General features: G+C 35.0%; 1 long non-coding RNA gene across 1 annotated transcript; it reads right to left on the bottom strand.

Moving 5' to 3' along the window:
- Positions 1-7,257: 7,257 nt before the first annotated feature.
- On the bottom strand, positions 7,258-8,034 carry LOC138911940 (uncharacterized). Its single transcript, XR_011417574.1, has 2 exons — positions 7,640-8,034; positions 7,258-7,553 (listed from the first exon to the last, which is right to left on the bottom strand). It is a non-coding gene; the product is annotated as an uncharacterized lncRNA (long non-coding RNA).
- Positions 8,035-18,636: the final 10,602 nt, after the last annotated feature.

Raw genomic sequence — 18,636 nt, 5'->3', positions numbered from 1 at the left:
GCGGAAACCGCGGTTCGACTTCACGCAGGGACGAGTCTGATTTTTTTTTTAATAGTTATTGTTTTTATTTTTGGTATAAAAAATCTTTTGTTTTGGTTTTCCATTCACTAAATTGTTAAAACTGTTGTTAACAAGATTTACCAATTTACCAATAATACGACCGTTAACACTTTAGGCATCTTAAGCCATTGCATTGCAAGAAGCACGCGTGGCCGAGTGGTTAAGATGTCTGTCTATGGTGTGAGCGGTCGCGAGTTCGAGTTCAGGTCGAGGTAAGAATTTTTCCTTAAGTCTTTTATATGTTTACAAAAAGTTTTTTCTGTACTTAAAATGCATTGTAATTAATAAACATTTATAATAAATTTGAATTTAAATTAAATAAATAAATAAAAATGTACCCTATTGTCACGATATGATTGTCATTAAAACATGAAAAGGTTTCCTTCCTCTTAGTTAACAAACCAAAAAGTGATAAAAAAATCAGTCGGACAAAAATTAAAAAAAAAGTTTATAAACAAATATACTTTTATTTTTCTATTTTTAAGAAAATTTTTCTTAATTTTAGGGTTTTTTGCCGTAAAATTCAGAAAAATTGGTAATGATTTTTAGAAAGGCAAAACCGTAAATTCAAGAAAATTATTTCCCATTATTAATGGCGAATCGCCGTTGGCTGAAAATCATAGGCGATTTTCTTGAATCAATGGCGAATTTCTTGAATCAATGGCGATTTTTTTTATGAGTGTATATGTCGATTTCCAAATTTTGTTTTTAGATAAGTTATCAATTTTGTGTTAAACAAATGGACGGATCCTGTATCATGCTGGTTTTTCTCGGAAATTATTACAAAACTTAAATGTTTCGATTGATCTCCTTCACGAAAATAAATTACGTACGGATGGATCGTGACCTGGTTGTTTGTCCAGTGATGAGATTGGATTGCGTTTTGTATATGAAAAGCGTAGTTTTCAGCAAAGTCTAAACTTACAATAAGCTCTCCCTTTTTCGCAGTTTCTTTTTTTTTACAAAATACGAAGCCTGTGTTTTTGCTAGAAAATCGTGCTTTATATACAGAATTAGTTCCTTTCCAAGGTTTTCGAAGAAGCTTTTCACGTTTTCTGTTATCTCCTCTAGATCACACCTACATATATAAAGAACGAGAATTAAATGGGTAAAGTACCAAATATTTCAACAATTTACCTGTCGGTACTTATCCATTGAGTAAGAGTAATCGCTGAGATTTTCTTATTGAAGAAAAGCTTTTTTAGACTTGAAACTGTTTTTTCAACTCCCGGACAATTCTGACACAAGGACAGGAAGCAATTTGGCTCTGAATTTTCGCACACGGATTTTTGTGCAATGCTGTGTGCAGTTTCTTCAAAATCGACTCCAAACTTTCTTAGATTTTGCTTTATTCCATAGATTTTGAGGTCCATGTTTTGGTGGATTTTACATACACAGACATTGTGTGTGCCATTATGACCAGCCAAAATGCATTCTCGAGGTCTTAATTCACAAAACTTTGAGAATCCTATTTCACATTCAGGAAAATTAAGCTTGTACTGTCTGTACAAGTTATCCAAATTAAAAAGCAGAAGCCTTTTCTGCGCCTTTGCCTTTTTGTTGTCCTTTATAACAGTTACAAAATCCCTCACACCCGGTACACCCAAAAAAAAATCCGAAAGTTTACAGTTAATGAGCGTTGTATTAAAAGTATACTACAGCTAGTGTTAAACTGTCGGTATTAATTCAAAACTAAATAATGTAGGGAGCAGACTCAATAGTGTTAAGTTAAGACTAAATAGTATTAAGTTTATGCCCTGAGTTTAATTTCTATACCGAAGTTTCGATTTTCGTACCTGGTGTGAGGCCAGGATGCTCTGTTTTGGAACCTGGACATTTCGAACAGAAAAAGTGTTACCGCTTTTTAATGTTATTCGACGCGTTAGTATTTTAATGGTTTGACATTAGTGTATTTTGTTAACGACGCTGCGGTCTGTTTAAGGTTTGTTTGTGAAAATTACTTGTGAAAATTTTAATATTTGCTTATTTTGGGCTTATTTGAAATGTAAGTACATTTAAATTGTGTCTTAGTGCATAACTAATGAGTAAAATCTTTTCTTTTTACTGACACCACCTTGAATTGCGCTTCAGATGCCGGGAAACTAAGGATCTTGCAATTGGCTTGCATTTTTTCTGACCGCGGCCAGCGCGGTTACCTTCAGTAATTTATAAAAATGTAAAAAATATTTTTAATAATATATACATATAATAGTACAAAACAACATTTTTTGAATTTTGTCTCTTTAATACGGGGTATAATATTTATACTGGCATTATACTAAATAGTATACAAAATAAACTAGCAGCCTATATTTCAGTACACTGAGTGAGTATAAACTGTATACTCGTTAGTTTAAACTTGACAACTTCGAAAGTTTCATTTTTATACTTTCGAAGTCCATTAGTTTAATACTCAGAGTATCGAGAAATTTTTGACACTCAATAGTTTACTTTTAATGTAGAAATAGTTTAGTTTCTATGATCATTTTTTTTTGGGTGTAGAACTCTACTCGAGTTATCTGACATATAAAAGTCAGTAACACATTTAACAATTGAATCTGGAAGTTTTTTGCCTTTTTTTTGGGGGGGTGCAGTGGCAAAGCCAGCGTTTTGACGCTACTTTAGTGCTCTTGTTGCAAGGCGACGTGACACAGAAAATGTTCTTGACACTTCCATGGCACTCCAGTCGTCTGGCAGAGTGGTCAATATTTTGATCTTTTCGGAAGACTTTTTCTGGCTACTTAAACATTTTTTTAAATTGTTGACGAATGATGCGTTTGGACTAGTAGTTCTTGGAATTCGCTTGCCGCCAAGACCAGTTGGAGGGAGTGTTCCCAGTTCATGGAGAGCTTCCTTGTGGTTCTCGTCTTCAATGTCGTTAGGCTCGAAATCAGAATCCTCTTCAGAGCTGTGCTCTGTAACATTTCTTGGATATAACACTTCATTTTTGGCGTAACAGGCTGAATGGCATGACGTGCAGATATACAACCCAACACAGTTGACAAAATTAGGATTCCACTTGTCGTTAACCAGGACTAAACCACTTCGAACCGTTTTATGATTCTCCTTGTTTAAAGGATTGCAACATTCCTTGGGCCGAACCATGTCATTCCGCGCGGTTGTTTACAAATTTAAGCACTGTGCGGTTCACTTGCGCGCACCGGTTAGAAGAGGACGGATATAGTGTGCGCTGTGACGTAGGCATGGCGAACAGCTGTTTTGACACTTTGATTGGATTTTTGGCACTGGCTTGCTGCACTTTTAATTCGATTTAAATTAGTAGACATTGCAAATACAAAGATTTTTTTTACCCACCCCGTGAAGAATTGATAAAGCAACATGAGGATAATTATTTTTTTCGGAAATCGCGTGTATTCCGGCGTACAGAATTTTTTTAATTTAAAATTCCCTTAAAAAATACTTAATTTTAAATTAAAAAATTTTTAAAATTATTTTTCTGAAAGACATGAACATATTCCAGTAAGTTGCATACCAAATGTTGAAATAACTCAAACGAGTCTCAAGTGATGCATTACTGAAAAATCGGAGCTTAATTAGAAAATTATTTTTTAAAAATAAACGGTAAGAGCTAAAAAAAAAAAATAAAAACCGATCCTTATATTTCAATCCTCTATCGAGAAAAAAGGTTTCGATTGATTCTGAGATTTGACCCAAATTGGCCTGTCACGTTTGACGTGGAATGAGCCTTATCGGATCCTTATGGAATTCATGTTTTCTCATTGTTTACTTACTCCTTTAACAATTGTTAATGATTAAAAGTTAAGTTAAAAGTCTTTTGACTATTTCTGAATGACAAAAAGTAAAAAGTCATTTTTTAATCAATTAAAAACTAACAATTATTTATTTAACCGTCTATTTAATAAACAATAATTTTAACATTTTTTTATTTCTTATTTTTCTGTATTATGTAATTTATTAAACATTTTTAAATATTTTTTTTTTATTTTTTAAAAAAATTTATTAAATGTTAAATTGTTTTATTTTTATTATATAAATTTTTTTTAAAAATTAAAAAAAAAAATATTTAAAAATGTTTAATAAATTACATAATACAAAAACATAATAAATTAAAAAATTTTAAAATTATTGTTTTTTAAATAGACGGTTAAATAAATAATAGTAAGTTTTTAATTGATTAAAAAATGACTTTTTACTTTTTGTCATTCAAAAATTGTCAAAAGACTTAAAACTTATTTTTTAATCATTAACAATTGCTGCGACGTTTTTTCATAGAAAAAAGCCGAGGCCTTGCTAAAACAAATTCGATATTTTAAAAACTAAAAGTGGCTCCAACTTTTTACAAAAACCGATTGTAACTAACAATATGGCGCAAGTATAAAAATAAAAAAAAAATTTTTTTTTGTGGGGGCAATGGTTAAAAAATTTTTTTAAATCTTAATTTGTTTTTATTTTTAAGAAATTAAAAACTTTTTTTTTTAAAAAATTTTATTTTGAAAGGAGAGGTTTTAGAGGAATTAATGCAAAAGACATGAAGTCAATTGGATTCATATAACCGGAGATACAGATTTTCAACGAGAGGGTACTTTTTCAAATTTGACAATTTTTGGCACACTTAAAAAAATTCTAACTAAAAAAATAATTCTTTTCGGTCAAATCCTGATACACGTGTTTACTTATTTTTCGAATAGTACGTGTAAAAAAAGTTTCAGGCAAATTAAAAATGTGAAATTTTTTTTTGGCCTAATCTGTTTGGTTTGTAAAAAAACGGCCCATATGTGTATGCCACACTTAAAAAGGGATAAGATACAGGTTTTTTATATAATACACAGTGCAATAATGTGCATTTCTGCGTTAGTGATTTTTATCTTCGCGCCTAATTTCGGAAGAAAAATAACACAGTTCAACAAAATGGACTTTATTAAAAGGTGCAGGCCTATTGGCATAAAAATATGTTAATATAGAGGTACACAAGTCGGCATAATTATTTTGACAGATTTGAATGTTAACTGTAGTCACATTTTGAACTTTTAATATAAACTTTTGGCACCTATAGAAAGAGCACTTCAATTCCGTTTAAATTACACATAAATGTTCTTAACCCATTAAAGCCCCTTTGAAAAGTAAGCAAATTTTGTGAAAGTCAAATTTTCAACTTTTTTCCTGGGGCTTAAAACAAAAATGTTTTGATGCAAAGTTTTTCCCCAATCAAAATTAATAATAACTGCAAAAAAAAAAATTTTCAAAATATTTTTTCTTGTATTTTTTATGATTTTTTGAATGGAACGATCTCAGTAAAATGTTGGATGAAAAGGTGGAAAAAGCGGCTAAAATTGTCATTTTGTAATAGTCTAGAAGAGGGGCCTGGGCCCCAAAAATCGCGAAAAAATTACGCTCGATGGGCCGCGTTTTCTTAGGAATTTACGTGCAGAAGAAATGCGGCGGAAATGCATGGTTCTCTTGTAATTGCATTTCAAAGTTGCGTGTTTTGCTATATTTGAAATTGTTTTTATAGCAAGCCAGACCCCACAACCGTAAACTAAATATCCTCAATGGACCGTGATTCCTTAAGAGCTTGAGCGATCATGGATGACCAACACATACAATTTTAAAATGATTCTTAAGACTTAACTATCCTCGGTGGACAGTGATTCCTTAAGAACTCGAATGACTATAGATGACCAACATATGCGTGTCTTATAAAATTATTATGAAAGTAAGGTTCAAGAAATCGCGGTTCAAGGAATGCAATTAATGCGCCGAAGCATTAAAATTAAAAAATTTCTTGCGGTGCATAGCACATTTATTTAAGTACTTGTATTGCGATTAGAAATGCAATAAATGCGCCGCAGGCAAAAATATTGTTAAAAAAATCTCGCGATTTTTTTAAAAAATATTTTCTGACTGCGCCGCATAGCACTTCTTCTTTACATTTTCGTTAGTACTTGTATTGCCGTTAGGATTATAAAATGCGTGCATTATTGGTGTAGCCTTTTCTACGATTTTGTTTAAAAATATAAAAATTAAAGGTTTTATAACGGCTAAGACCGTGAGAAAGGTTACAATAGATAATCATGCTTAATCGTGCTTAATGGGTTAAGAACATTGTTGAGTCATTTAAACGGAATTGAAGTGCTCTTTCTATAGGTGCCAAAATGTTTCTATTATAAGTTCAAAATATGAGATTTAACTTTAAAATTTGTCAAAATAATTATGCCGACTAGTGTATATAAGCATATCTGCATCCTTAGTTTTCGCGTTTAACGGGTGGTATTTATGCAATCGCGGTTTGAAACAAGAAAGAAAGCTAGCTTCGGCCAGCGGAAGCTTATATACCCTAGCATATAGTTCCTTTTAATTTACAAATCAAAAAAATTTAAATTTCCTATTATTTCTCATTTATTTTTCTATCGTTCCTATGGCAGCTATATGATATAGTCGTCCGATTTTGATAAAATTTTATTCGAAATTCAGAATTAGATATAAAACAACAACAAACAACAAAGCTACGGTTGAAGAAATGACAAATCCGCAAGCAGGTTCGGCCATGCAGACAGGCATGGATCGCTACATAAATATTTCCAAGCGCAAGCTAACGCCCTCAAAAAATGCTGACGGCAATAAGCCCAAAGTAAACCGCACCAGCAAAGGCCCTGAAAATCTCGGGCCACTAAATGAAAATAGATTTTCCATTCTGGCGGAGCACGAAACAGAGTCTGAACAATTAGCCCCAAGGAAACTGAAGCCGCCACATATCTTTATTCGGGAGAAGACCTCGAATGCCATAGTCAACGAAATAGTTGAGCTAGTCGGAAAAGATAGCTTTCATGTTATTCCGTTTATGAAAGGGAATATAAGTGAAACTAAACTGCAAACCAGAACTGAAGACGATTTCCGAGCAGTGTCAAAGTACTTAAACGATGCCAAAAAGAATTACTACACCCAAAAAAAAATTATCATAGAAAGTAAACTATTTCTACATTAAAAGTAAACTATTGAGTGTCAAAAATTTCTCGATACTCTAAGTATTAAACTAATGGACTTCGAAAGTATAAAAATGAAACTTTCGAAGTTGTCAAGTTTAAACTAACGAGTATACAGTTTATACTCACTCAGTGTACTGAAATTCAGGCTGCTAGTTTATTTTGTATACTATTTAGTATAATGCCAGTATAAATATTATACCCCCCGTATTAAAGAGACAAAATTTAAAAAATGTTGTTTTGTACTTTTCATATATTATAAAACATATTTTTTACATTTTTATAAATTACTGAAGGTAATTTTTAATTTAACAAATAATATAAATACAATACATGTACAAAATATGTACGTATGTATGCATATTTGGGCAAATGCCGTTTTACCGCCTATGTCGCTGATCATCTCCAGAGTGAACGCCGTCCAGATGAATAACAAATCTTGGTCGAGGACGCTGATATTGAAGTTAACATTGCGCTGGCCGCGGTCAGAAAAAATGCAAGCCAATTGCAAGATCCTTAGTTTCCCGGCATCTGGAGCGCAATTCAAGGTGGTGTCCGTAAAAAGAAAAGAATTTACTCATTAGTTATGCACTAAGACACAATTAAAATGTACTTACATTTCAAATAAGCCCAAAATAAGCAAATATTAAAATTTTCACAAGTAATTTTCACAAACAAACCTTAAACAGACCGCAGCGTCGTTTACAAAATACACTAATGTAAAACCCTTAAAATACTAACGCGTCCGAATAGCATTAAAAAGCGGTAACACTTTTTCTGTTCGAAATGTCCAGGTTCCAAACCAGAGCATCCTGGCTTCACACCAGGAACGAAAACCGAAAACTTCGGTATAGAAATTAAACTCAGGACATAAACTTAACACTATTTAGTCTTAACTTAACACTATTGAGTCTGCTCCTTACATTATTTAGTTTTAAATTAATACTGACAGTTTGATACTAGCTGTAGTATACTTTTAATACAACGCGTATTAACTGTAAACTTTCGGATTTTTTTTTGGGTGTACACGTACCAGCTAAAAAGCTGCAAAGGCCTGCAAGTTGTGCTTAAGGGAATAGAACCCGATGTGACCCCCTACGAAATTACAGATGCTTTAAAAGAAAACGGTTTCTGTGCAAAAAATGTTATAAACATTATGAACAAAAACAAGAAGCCGCAACCACTATTCAAGGTCGAGCTGGAGCCAGACAGCAGAACTTTGAAAAAAAAACACAGTGCACCCGATCTACAAGTTGCAGTACCTGCTGCATCGTAGGATCACAGTAGAAGAGCCGCACAAACGGAACGGGCCAGTGCAATGCAATGGTTACTGCACCCTCAGGTCAGTATGTGTAGCTTGTGGAAACATCCACGACTCCGAGCCCTGCCCTGCCAACAAGGAAGACTCTCTCACTAAAAAGTGTGTAAACTGCCAAGGAAACCACACAGCAAACTACAGAGGCTGTCCAGTCTACAAGGAGATGAAAAGTCGGATGCAACGAACGACAACGGCACGCTACCAGAACACACAGAACAATTACATGAGATCACAAACGACACCGGAAGTTTTCTTCTCAAAAGCAGCCAGGTCTTCATTTGGCCCTTCAATTACCACCAACGGCATTTCTTACGCCAGTGCTCTAAAATCAGGCACAGCTCACATAGAACCGAAAATGGATAACATCCCGCAGGCCATGGGACATCCCCAAAGTGACATGGAAACTATGATGATCACTTTGCAACATAATATGATGGAATTTATGTCCTTCATGAAAACCACCATGCAAACCCTTGTGCAAACCCAAAACATTTTGTTAAAAATACTCGCAGCTCAGCAGTCCAAATAAACTATGCCTAGTCTTCGAATAACTTTGTGGAACGCCAACGGTGTTTCACGGCATAAACCTGAAATAAGTCAGTTTCTGAACGAAAACCACATCGACGTTATGTTGCTGGCAGAAACGCATCTCACCAGCAAATATAATTTTCAAATACGGGGATACACGTTCTACAGCACAGATCATCCTGATGGTAAAGCACATGGCGGAACCGGCATCTTAATAAGAGACCGCATCAAACACCACTTTCACCAAAGGTTTGCAAAAAGTTATTTGCAAGCTACATCGATAAAATTACAGTTGGGCAACTGCAACCTTGCCATTGCCGCTGTTTACTGTCTGTACTCGTCGCAGCACCCAAAGTCTCTACACCGCAAGGGAGGGATGGGCGCACACACCAACACAAAACTAACTTGGAAATCGAACAGCTTGTTTTGGAAAAAAGACGTTTGAGGCGTGCTTGGCAAACCAGCAGATCGCCATCCTCGAAACAAAGTCTTAAGGAAGCTGGTCGCAGACTTACCCTAGGGCACGAAGAAGTAGAAGCACAATGCCAGTACATTGAGAAACTTTCACCCACCAGCACCAAGCATCCCTTGTGGAAGGCCCACCCAAATCTAAGTGCGCCGTCCGAAACAGTAATCCCCATAAGAGATTCTTCAGGCAGCTGGGCCAGAAGCGACAAAGACAGAGCTTGTACATTTGCTTTACACCTTCGAAATGTCTTTCAGCCAAACCCTGCAACAAATTCATTCGCACTACCGTCGCCGCCAATTCGAATCGAAACTGAGACGGACCCAATTCAGTTTCAACCAAACGAAGTTGCAAAAGTCATAAGCGAGCAATTGAAACCAAAAAAGGCCCCAGGCGGTGATCTAATAACTGCGAAAATGCTAATTGAACTCCCAAACTGTGCAGTTGAGGTCATTTGTAAACTCTTTAACGGGATTACACGACTTGGCTACTTTCCAAAAAAATGGAAAAAATCGGTAATCATAATGATCCCAAAGCCAGGAAAAGATCACACAATACCAGCTTCATACAGACCGATAAGTTTACTCTCGTGTCTGTCAAAACTGCTCGAAAAATGCCTTTTGACGCGCATAATCCCATATCTGAAAGAGCACAACGTTATTCCGGCACATCAATTTGGCTTTCGAGAAAGCCATGGAACAATAGAGCAAGTCAACAGATTAACAACGGAAATACGGTCTGCATTCAAATATCGAGAATACTGCAGTGCGGTATTGCTTGATGTTGCACAGGCTTTCGATCGAGTCTGGCTTGATGGCCTTATGCTCAAAATCAGAACTATTCTGCCGGAAAACACTCACATGATACTTGAATCGTACCTTTACAACAGAGAATTCGCCGTGAGATGCAACACTACAACATCCGACGATTACACTATAGAGGCTGGAGCTCCCCAAGGTAGCGCCCTTGGTCCAACTCTATTTCTCCTTTACACCGCAGATATTCCCACGAACGTCCGGCTAACTACTTCCACATTCGCAGACGATACCGCGATCATAAGTCGGTCCAAATGCCCAATTCAGGAAACAGCACTACTAGCTGATCACCTCGTGGTAGTGGAGAGGTGGTTATCAGACTGGCGTATAAAAATAGATGCGCAAAAGTGTAAACACATAACGTTTACTCTTAACAGACAAACGTGTCCCCCGCTAACTATGAATAACACGCCACTTCCACAAGCTGACGATGTAACGTACCTTGGCGTTCACCTAGACAGGAGACTTACATGGAGGAAACATATCGAAGCTAAGAAAATGCATCTAAAACTAAAATCCATTGGCCTCCATTGGCTCTTAAATGCTCGCTCCCCCCTCTGCCTGGACTTCAAGGTCCTGCTCTACAATTCAACGCTTAAGCCAGTCTGGACATACGGCTCCCAGTTGTGGGGAAACGCGAGCAGCAGCAACATCGACATTATCCAGCGAGCACAATCAAAAATCTTGAGAACTATCACTGGGGCACCTTGGTATGTTCGGAACGACAACATCCACAGAGATCTTGGCATTCTGCCCGTAAAAGACGAAAAATCAAAACAAAAAGCGTCCTACCTCACCAAGCTAACTTCTCATCCAAACCAACTCGCCAGGGGGCTAGCCAGGGTCTCATACCGGACCCGATTGCAACGAAATGACCTTCCAGCTCAGCAATAGTTACACTGGTCGACAAAAAAAAAGCCCAAGAATAAAAGCTACCAAACCTGAAAGGATTTTAGCTGTAGATTACTACCTCATACTTGGAAACTTTCCATCACGTCGAAGTTTTGAGAAATCCGTGGTCAAAGTTCCAAATTTTCGATTTTTAGGCACTTTTTGCTACTTAATAGTAAGAAATTCCTTCGTAGCCCAGTGCCACAATTTAGCGGAAAAGGTACTTTGAACCTTTAACTTCAAGATTGTCCAATCACAAAGTTGGGCGACCTCTACTTTTTTAGCTACAATGGATTTTACTGAAGTACTTTTTGTCACTTTTTTTCATCTATAGTAGCCTGATATTTTTAATGTATTGTATGTGTACGGGTCTCAGTTCAACAAGGAAAATATCAGGCTACTATAGATGAAAAAAAGTGACAAAAAGTACTTCTGTAAAATCCATTGTAGCTAAAGATATAGAGGTCGCCCAGCTTTGTGATTGGACACTCTTGAAGTTAAAGGTTCAAGGTACCACTTCCGCCACATTGTGGCTCTGGGCTACGAAAGGTTTTCTTACTATTAAGCCGCAAAAAGTGCGGAAAAATCGAAAATTTGGATCTTTGACCACGGATTTTTAAAAACTTCGACGTGATGGAAAGTTTCCAAGTATGAGGTAGTAATCTACAGCTAAAATTCTTTCAGGTTTTGTAGCGTTTATTCTTGGGCCAAGAAAAAGTCTTGATTTTGTCGACCTGTGTTATTAGAGCCCTTTAATCTCGCGTCAGTCATCATGACTGTTAGATAGTTTTTTAATTTAAGATTTTTAAGATATACTTATTGTTAGTCTCAATTCAGAGAAGATCCAATAAATAAAATGCATACGTAAAAAAAAATTAAAAAAAAAAAAAAAATGTTCAAAAACCCCCAAGATATAATTTGTGTACACTTTTTTTCCCGATTGTTCCTATGGGAGCTATAAGATATAGTTGTCCGATCCGGTTGGTTCCGGCTTATATACTACCTGCAATAGAAAGTTTTAGCCCGATAGCTTGAAAACTGAGAGACTAGTTTGCGTAGAAACGGACGGACAGACGGACATGGCTAGATCGACTCGTCTAGTGATGCTGATTGCTTAGATGCATCCATAAGGTTCCATCGTAATTTAATTGAATCAAAGCCTATGAGCCATTGAAGTAATTTGTTCACCTTTATTCCCAACCAACTTGATTCGGTGAACAGGCTTAAAAAAATGCAAAGAAAAATATGTGCCCTAAAATATTTTACAGGCATCTAGAGGCGTCTTTCACCGAATTTGCGAAAATCGCGATATATAGGCAGCAGCAACAAATATAGGACGTCAACAAAAATGCTACGCTTGATCAGTGTAGCATATTTTTACAGGTGACAAAATTGCCCCAGTGGTGTGACGATTTTACCCCCCTATGTTTTACTTTCACCAAGGCAATTAAAAAACAAGAGAGAACGCTATAGTCGGGTTGGTGTCCCGACTATATAATACCCGTCACTCAGCTAAAGGGAGTGCGAGCGCTGAAATCGGGTTGGTGTCCCGACTATCTAATAATCAAACCTCAGCTAAAGGGAGTGCGAGGGAGATAGATTTTAAAATCGTTAGTGGGCGATTGTGGGCGTTAAAGGGGGCGTGGCGCTCGGCTGAAATAAACTTGCGCTGCGTAGGAAGCCCAAGAATATGTGTGGGAAATCTCAACCTTCTAGCTTTTGTAGTTTCCGAGATCTCAGCGTTCATACGGACAGACAGACGGACATGGCTAGATCGACTCGGCTAGTGACCCTGATTAAGAATATATGTATATACTTTCCTTCAGTTCTGGTTGTCACCACATGACCAATTTATTAGGTAGAAGACTGCGGACGAAAAAAAAATTTGGCTGGAATAATTTTCGTGAAGCAGCGTCATGTGTATGCCCTTACATTTAGGAGCATTATTGTATTTCGAAATAAACAAATTAATTTCCTGTTATAAACATAAATTGTTTATTCATAAAATTTGAATATACTTAAACAATACATTTACCTAATTCAATTTTTTATGTATCTTGATTTTATAAGTCCAATTTTTAGTTTAGTTTTTATAAGAAATATAAATGAATGAAATGAAATAAATAAATTGAAATAAATAAAATTAAATAAATGAAATGGAATGAAATTGCTGATGACATTTTGGAAAAGGTTACTCGTGAAATCATGCGTGACATGTCACAGGATGGTGATTTCTCATATGACAAATTCGTATAAGGCACTGGTGATATCACCGGTGACTTCGAAGAAATTGTCATTTGAGCTGTCACTATGGTACGGGGTTGGAAATCTCAAACAAATGTCTCTATGGAAAGTCACGAGTGCCAAATGACATGTCACGAGTGATTCACGAGTGAAAACTGATTTCTGGAACTGAAGGGCTTTTACTCTACGAGTAACGTGTATAACAACAACGCAATAAAAGTTATAGCTACGCTTAAGAAAATTCTCGATCATACACACAAGCACACATAAACATATACATACATACGCCGCGGACTAACCGCATGTCTTCTTCTTTTTCGTTCTCGAAGAAAGAATGGCAAGCATAAAAGAAATAAAAAAAGTTGTTCTTAAATCTATGGTGATTTTCTAATTATACTTTTCTGTTTTCAAAAAAAATTTTTTTTAGTTCAGAAAAATTTGTTATATTTAATAAAATTTACCGTGTTTTTATGGCGATTCTTGGAAGGGCTGAAATACATTCTTTCTTAATTTAATGGCGAAATCGCCATACATTTTATACAAATTTTGCAGAGCAAACTAGGAAAAAACACCATTGATTTAAGAAAAAAAATCATTTTTCTAAATTTAAGAAAACATTTTTAAAAAATTTTTTTCTATGGCCATTTTTTCTAGATTCAAGGAAACAATTTTTAAAATTCAGAAAATTTTCTAAAATTAAATTAAACTTTAATTTTATGGCGATTTTCAATCACTGAAATTTTTTGAGTGTGGTTATGTAAGATAGCACGCCATGCTCAGCGATGAAGTAGTAATGCGTGATAAATGCAAAGTGCGGAAGTAACCAAAGAGGGGAATATGGATAACCATTCGGCTGTGGACGGCCTCACAAGATTGCAAGGTGTGGGCATGGAGCAGCTACTTTCACTTGGTCATGGTCATGGCCACGATGGGTTGCCTTCGGACTTAAATTACTGGGTGATTACCTCATTTCATTTCAATTTGTTATGGAAGTTGAATTCGAAAACGAAAATGCTGAAGCAGAAAAACAGAAGACGAACGAGCGACCGACTAACTGAAATCAGCCGTTTGCCGGCACAATTTGTTGCCTACGTAGTCGTGGGATCTTGATACAGGCTAGGGATCTTAGAAAATAGAAAAAAAAATTTCTTGTTATTAGAAAATTTGTCTTTGAATAAAGAAAACCTTTCTAGAATGAAAAATTCAAGAAAGAATTTTTCATAAAAATAGAAAAATGAAAATCTCATACAGTTCGGTCAAATAATGGTTTCCAAAAGGCAACATGGCATAGAAATTATTTTTATGATCGGGAATGTACAAGTAAATACTATATTTTTTAATTTTTTCTTTTGGAGTATTGCTTATTAAACTATTATCTTTCCGATTGCATCAAAACATTTTCATTTTTCACCCTAAAGCAATCTAACCAAGAGAGAACTCTATAGTCGGGTTGGTGTCCCGACTATCTAATACCAGTCACTCAGCTAAAAGGGAGTGCGAGGGAGATGGATATATAAAATTTTGAATTTTGAATTTGGAATTTTGCCCATAACTTTTAAATGAATGGTCAGAAGGTGTGGACGCCAGACACATTTAAAAGCCGTTAGTTGGCGATTGTGGGCGTGGCGCTCGGCTGAAATAAACTTGCGTAGGAAGCCCAAGAATATGTGTGGCTAATCTCAACCTTCTAGCTTTTGTAGTTTCCGAGGTCTCGGCGTTCATACGGACGCACAGACATGCAAACAGACGGACTGACGAACAGATAGAAGGACAGACGGACATGGCTAGATCGACTCGGCTAGTGACCCTGATCCAGAATATATATACTTTATGGCGTCAGAAATGCTTTCTTCTAGCTGTTACATACTTTGGCACGAATACAATATACAGACAAAACGTACCTACAAAACTTTTTAAAAAATTGGTTTTAAATTGTGTTATTTTCATTCATTTTTTTTATAGTTTTTAAGGTTTTTGAGCTTTAGATCTGTTCGAAAAAACCGGAAAAAAAATAGTAAGAGTTTTTCTCTGCATTCGCTAAGCTAACAAAAATTATATATGTAGGCTACCAGAACGGTGGAGTTACAGTGGGAATAAGGTGAGCTTAGTGTGGGGATAAGTTGCGATTAAGGAGATATTAGGTAGATAAGGGTAAAGCAATGTAAGGAAAGGGTGAAGGTAAGAAAGGTAAGGTTCGTTTGGGTCAAGGTGACAAACAAGTTTAAATAAGAAAAAAGTGAAGTTAAAGTAAGTAAGTATAGTAAGGAAACTACTATAGACTATAGTTAGGTTAGCTAAGAAGGGGAAAAATTGGTGTTAAAGTGGGTTAAGACGAGGGTTAAGGTGAGGTAATATTAGGGTTAATGCGGTGTTAAGGTAAGGTATGTAATGGCAAGAAGGATATGGATAGAATGTTAGTGCGCTTTAGGTGGGTTTACTGTTTAGCTAAGGTTAGACGGGATTTTACTCGGATATTAATTTGAATTTGAATATATGTAAAAATTAGCAACAAATGCTTTGCTAATAGTAGCGGACAACGCACAGTGGCGCCTTTTGACTTTTTTTTGGTAATAAATCATAACTTTTGAACCAGTGAAGGGAGTGGGCGTGGCAGAGGCGAACTTACAAATCAGCAAAGTCAGAATTTAAAAAAAAATCCATTTTTTTCCAACAAAAAAAACTTTTTAGAAAAAGTTTTTAGTTTTTTTTTTATGTTGTAATTTTTAAAAATTATTAAAAAAAAAAAAGTTCGACTTAAAAAAAAAAATTTATTTTTTTTAAATGTTGTTTTGTTTAGTTTCTTTTTTTATGTTTAAATTTTTAAAAACTAAAAAAACAAAAAAAAAATAAATTAAAGTTTTAAAAAAAAATTTTTTTTTTTATATTTCATGTTTTTTGAAATAATGGTCACAATTTAGTAAACTTGGTAAATCCAATAGACCTAACATTTTTGGACTATAATTGATTTCATGACCTTAAAATACAGTTTGGATTCGCACATACTAAATTCAATGCTTAGGCAGCGTAAGTTGTTTTGAGCTGGCAAAAGTGGCTATTTTCGTTTCTGAATTACTTTTAAACGTAATTTTTTACAGTAAGGGGCTGTCCATATATTACGTAATCATCTAGGGTCCACCAATTGATTACTCCAGTGCCATTTTTTTTTTTTTTATAAAGAATTGATTACATGGGGGGGGGGGGGCAAAAATCGCCGAAATTGTGATTACGTAATATATGGACAGCCCCTAACATGATGTATACCAAAATTTAAGGAATCTCAAGGGCTATACAGTTTGAAGTTTTAAAGAAAATCGTTGAAACCGTTTTTAAGGAAAATAAAAAAGGCTAAAAAAAAAGTTTACAAAAAATTTGTTTTGTGCATATCTTTTTGAATATTACATTTACACAAATTACATACAGAAAATACCTTTCAAACGAGATACAGCACAAGTCTGTAGCTTCAGTAGTTTAGAAGTTACGTATTTTAGCTATTTATAGCTGTTTTTCCGCTAAACTAGCGGTTTTTTTCCAAAAGTGGTAGAACTAAAGTTTCTTATATCGAGCTGTTGAACATAATATCAAATTTTCAGGACTTTAACACAATGTTTTGGACAAATCTTTCACAAGGTTGCGCCATATGCAATTTCTGGGACCATGACTTTTTTACCTTTTTTGGCTCTTAAAACCGCGGACGCAGCTACAACTTTCCTAATATCAAGAAGAAAGTCCAAATATCGTTTTACGGAAGTATAAAAAATATAATATGAAATAATTTTTTTTTATTTTCGATCAAAGTTGGAAAATATGGAAAAAATGACGTTTCGCAAATAACGCATAACTAAGAGATGCGGCTGGCAAACTGCAATATGTTTTACTTTCTTTACTCTTTACTAACACACCAATCAGTGGAAAAAAGAAGCAAAGCGATTCGATACCTAGTTTTTAAGATATACTCCCCGGAAGTGCGAAAAATTACCTAAAAACTGTGTGTTTTTTTAAAGTGAAAAATTGTTTAACTCTGAAAATGCATATCTTTTACAAAAATTGTTTGATTTGAAAAAGGGTTACATATTTGTAATTACCTGTCGATTGGTATGGGTCGCAACATTCTAGGACGAAGTCGAAAAAGTGATTTATTGCACGTTTTTTGGCCCAAGGCGCCACTGTGCAACGTCGCTTCGGGTATTGCTCTTTTATAAATAACTTCACGACGATTTCTTTAAAATGTGAATTCTTACGATCCTTTTTTTGATCTGCCTACTGAAAGACCAGAAAACGAAGCTAAGGAACATAAGCTGAATATATCTGCCGAAGTCATGTTAAAGAGTAGTTACTCGTGAAGTGAAAGGGTATATTGTATTCACGAGAAAGTATGTAACAGGTAGAATTATTTCCAACCCTATAGAGTAAATTTCGGAGAAAGGGGTCAGCTCTTAAAAAGGCTAAACAAAATTTGTATAAGAAGAAAAATTGATCAAATAAGGTTCCATTTTTTTCTAGAAAAATATATCTAACACACATTTCTTTCTGAATGTTAGAAAAATCTTTAAACATTTTTTCTGTTTTTTAGAAAAACAATATTTCTATTATGAAGGAATATTTATTATTTCAATGGCAATTTTATTTATCTTTAGAAAAGTTCAGTCATTTTTTCTAAAATCAATGGCGATTTTAGCCCTTAAAAAAAGAAAGGAAGATTAGAAAAAAAGCCTTATAATTTAGAAAATAAAGGACTTTTCTGCAGGGACCGTAATCATTATAAGTGAAAAAATAAAAATCTCCATTCAATGATTACACAGGCCGACAAAATGTGTCATGGGTCGGTGTCCAGGCCTGCCACCATTTTATTTCGATAAATGAGGCTTTTCTAAGCATAAGTCGCCACTACGCCTATAGTCCATCAGCTCTGGTATTTGCGGTATCTTTAATTTAAGAAAATCACAAAATTTCTTCGGCTTCTGGGATATATCTTCAATAGTGGTCAACCAATTTTTGTAATCTTTTCGGAATTAAATAGTTACATGTCTCTTTTATACGGTCGTTTTGGAAAATTCAATCTAACTCAACCACAAGAGGAGGTGGGCGCATTCAAAATTTTAAAGTCACAGCAAAGTTTAAAAATCTTCATTTGTGAACAGCGTTTAAAAATTAAATAAAAATATTTTCTTCTACGATGCATTTTGGATCCAAAGACACCTTATGTACTTAATTTTTAGGACACTCATTAGGTTTTTGTGAATTGTTTTGGAATTTTTAAAATTGTTTTTCTTCCTTCCTTCACAGTGACGATTCACAAACAGTGCCCAAACCTGTCACAATTTTAAATAACATATTTCTAAACGATCTAAGTAG

Source organism: Drosophila takahashii, chromosome 2L, assembly GCF_030179915.1.
Source record: "Drosophila takahashii strain IR98-3 E-12201 chromosome 2L, DtakHiC1v2, whole genome shotgun sequence".
NCBI classification, from domain to species: Eukaryota; Metazoa; Arthropoda; class Insecta; order Diptera; family Drosophilidae; genus Drosophila; species Drosophila takahashii.
The sequence above is the reverse complement of the archived record's forward strand: the minus strand, read 5'-3'. Positions and strand labels throughout refer to the sequence as shown.